Here is a 4,298-nt window from a genome sequence, read left to right as displayed (position 1 = left end):
TTAATAAACAACAGATCATAAATTTATTTTTTTTATTTTTAAACAAAAAACGTATTTTTTTTAATTGTAAAAAATTAAGAAATTCCAAAAATATTCAAAAAATAAAAAAATTTAAACTTTTTGAATTGATTTATTCTTAATTTCTGAACAAGTGCAGTAAGAAAAAAGTCAACTGTTTGGGTGTAGCATTATCCGGTGAATAAAAAATAAAAAAATATTTCTGAAGAAATTAAAAATTTCAGAAAAATAAATTTTTTATGAATTTTTAAATTATATTATTAAATTTTTTTTATTTAAATAATAAAAATAAAATAAAGTCTAGCAATATCTAGTAAAAAACAGATCTATAAATTTATTATTTTTTATTTTTAAACTAAACAAATATTTTTTTTAATTGTAAAAAATTAAAAAATTCCAAAAATATCCAAAAAAGAAAAAAAATTAAAATTCAAAATTTTTTAAATTAATTTATTTTTAATTTGTGAAAAAGTACAGCAAAAAAAGTCAACTGTCTGTGTGTAACATTATCCAGTGAATAAAAAAAAATTATTTTTAAAAAATAAAAAATGTTAAAAAACTAAATTTTTTATTTTTGAATTTTAAAATTATGTTATTAAACAGTTTTTAATAAACACAAATCTGTAAATTTATTATTTTTTATTTAACTAAAAAAATATTTTTTAATTGTAAAAAATTAAAAAAATCCAAAAATATCCAAAAAATAAAAAAATTAAAATTTTTAAATTTTTATTTTTGAAATTTTAAATTATATTATTAAACGTTTTTATTTAAATAATAAAAATAAAATAAAGTCCAACAATATCTAGTAAACAACAGATCTATAAATTTATTATTTTTTTAATTTTTAAACTAAAAAAATATTTTTTCTAGTTGTAAAATTTAAAAAATTCAAAAAATATCCCAAAAAGAAAAAATCAAAATTTTAAATTTTTAAATTAATTTATTCTTAATTTGTGAACAAGTGTAGAAAAAAAGTTAACTGTCTGGGTGTAGCATTATCCGGTGAATAAAAGATAAAAAATATTTTAAAAAAATTCAAAATTTTAAAAAAATAAAATTTTTAAATCTTGATTTTTTAAATTATATTACTAAATGTTTTTATTTAAATAATAAAAATAAAATAAAGACTAGCAATATCTAGTAAACAACAGATCTATAAATTTATTAATTTTTTCATTTTTAAAATTAAAAAAATATTTTTTCTGATTGTAAAAAATTAAAAAATTCCAAAAATATCCAAGAAATAAAAAAATTAAAATTTTAAATTTTTTAAATTAATTTATTCTTAATTTGTGAACAAGTGCAGCAAAAAAAAGGTCGACTGTTTGTGTGTAGCATTATCCGGTAAATAAAAAAATAAAAAATTAAAAAAATTAATTTTTTATTTTTGAATTTTTAAATTATATTATTAAATATTTTTTTAATAAACAACAGATCATAAATTTATTTTTTTTATTTTTAAACTAAAAAAGTATTTTTTTTAATTGTAAAAAATTAAGAAATTCCAAAAATATTCAAAAAATAAAAAAATTTAAACTTTTTGAATTGATTTATTCTTAATTTCTGAACAAGTGCAGTAAGAAAAAAGTCAACTGTTTGGGTGTAGCATTATCCGGTGAATAAAAAATAAAAAAATATTTCTGAAGAAATTAAAAATTTCAGAAAAATAAATTTTTTATGAATTTTAAATTATATTATTAAATATTTTTTTAATAAACAACAGATCATAAATTTATTATTTTTTATTTTTAAACTAAACAAATATTTTTTTTAATTGTAAAAAATTAAGAAATTCCAAAAATATCCAAAAAATAAAAAAATTAAAATTTTAAATTTTTTAAATTAATTTATTCTTAATTTGTGAACAAGTGCAGCAAAAAAAAGTCGACTGTTTCTGTGTAGCATTATCCGGTGAATAAAAAAATTAAAAAATTAAAAAAATTAATTTTTTATTTTTGAATTTTTAAATTATATTATTAAATGTTTTTTTAATAAACAACAGATCGTAAATTTATTTTTTTTTATTTTTAAACTAAAAAAATATTTTTTTTCTAATTGTAAAAAATTAAGAAATTCCAAAAATATTCAAAAAATAAAAAATTTAAACTTTTTGAATCGATTTATTCTTAATTTCTGAACAAGTGCAGTAAAAAAAAGTCAACTGTTTGGGTGTAGCATTATCCGGTGAATAAAAAATAAAAAAATATTTCTGAAGAAATTAAAAATTTCAGAAAAATAAATTTTTTATGAATTTTAAAATTATATTATTAAATGTTTTTTATTTAAATAATAAAAATAAAATAAAGTCTAGCAATATCTAGTAAAGAACAGATCTATAAATTTTTTATTTTTATTTTTAAACTAAAAAAATATTTTTTTTGTAATTGTAAAAAATTAAAAAATTCTAAAAATATCCAAAAAAGAAAAAAATTAAAATTTAAAATTTTTTAAATTAATTTATTTTTAATTTGTGAAAAAGTGCAGCAAAAAAAGTCAACTGTCTGTGTGTAACATTATCCAGTGAATAAAAAATAAAAATTATTTTAAAAAATAAAAAATGATAAAAAACTAAATTTTTTATTTTTGAATTTTAAAATTATGTTATTAAACAGTTTTTAATAAACACAAATCTGTAAATTTATTATTTTTTTATTTAACTAAAAAATATTTTTTAATTGTAAAAAATTAAAAAAATCCAAAAATATCCAAAAAATAAAAAATTAAAATTTTAAAATTTTTATTTTTGAAATTTTAAATTATATTATTAAACGTTTTTATTTAAATAATAAAAATAAAATAAAGTCCAACAATATCTAGTAAACAACAGATCTATAAATTTATTATTTTTTTATTTTTAAACTAAAAAAAATATTTTTTCTAGTTGTAAAAAATTAAAAAATTCCAAAAATATCCCAAAAAGAAAAAATCAAAATTTTAAATTTTTTAAATTAATTTATTCTTAATTTGTGAACAAGTGTAGAAAAAAAGTTAACTGTCTGGGTGTAGCATTATCCGGTGAATAAAAGATAAAAAATATTTTTAAAAAATTCAAAATTTTAAAAAAATAAAATTTTTAAATCTTGATTTTTTAAATTATATTATTAAATGTTTTTATTTAAATAATAAAAATAAAATAAAGTCTAGCAATATCTAGTAAACAACAGATCTATAAATTTATTATTTTTTAAATTTTTAAAATTAAAAAAAAAATTTCTAATTGTAAAAAATTAAAAAATTCCAAAAATATCCAAAAAATAAAAAAATTAAAATTTTAAATTTTTTAAATTAATTTATTCTTAATTTGTGAACAAGTGCAGCAAAAAAAAAGTCGACTGTTTCTGTGTAGCATTATCCGGTGAATAAAAAAATAAAAAAATTAAAAAAATTAATTTTTTATTTTTGAATTTTTAAATTATTTATTAAATGTTTTTTTAATAAACAACAGATCGTAAATTTATTTTTTTTTATTTTTAAACTAAAAAAATATTTTTTTCTAATTGTAAAAAATTAAGAAATTCCAAAAATATTCAAAAAATAAAAAATTTAAACTTTTTGAATCGATTTATTCTTAATTTCTGAACAAGTGCAGTAAAAAAAAGTCAACTGTTTGGGTGTAGCATTATCCGGTGAATAAAAAATAAAAAAATATTTCTGAAGAAATTAAAAATTTCAGAAAAATAAATTTTTTATGAATTTTAAAATTATATTATTAAATTTTTTTATTTAAATAATAAAAATAAAATAAAGTCTAGCAATATCTAGTAAAGAACAGATCTATAAATTTATTATTTTTATTTTTAAACTAAAAAAATATTTTTTTTGTAATTGTAAAAAATTAAAAAATTCCAAAAATATCCAAAAAAGAAAAAAATTAAAATTTAAAATTTTTTAAATTAATTTATTTTTAATTTGTGAAAAAGTGCAGCAAAAAAAGTCAACTGTCTGTGTGTAACATTATCCAATGAATAAAAAATAAAAATTATTTTCAAAAATAAAAAATGATAAAAAACTAAATTTTTTATTTTTGAATTTTAAAATTATGTTATTAAACAGTTTTTAATAAACACAAATCTCTAAATTTATTATTTTTTTATTTAACTAAAAAATATTTTTTAATTGTAAAAAATTAAAAAAATCCAAAAATATCCAAAAAATAAAAAATTAAAATTTTAAAATTTTTATTTTTGAAATTTTAAATTATATTATTAAATGTTTTTATTTAAATAATAAAAATAAAATAAAGTCTAGCAATATCTAGTAAACAACAGATCTATAAA

The sequence above is a fragment of the Arachis hypogaea genome, chromosome 10 (assembly GCF_003086295.3).
Source record: "Arachis hypogaea cultivar Tifrunner chromosome 10, arahy.Tifrunner.gnm2.J5K5, whole genome shotgun sequence".
In the NCBI taxonomy this organism is placed as follows: Eukaryota; Viridiplantae; Streptophyta; class Magnoliopsida; order Fabales; family Fabaceae; genus Arachis; species Arachis hypogaea.
This window is presented reverse-complemented; position numbering follows the sequence as displayed.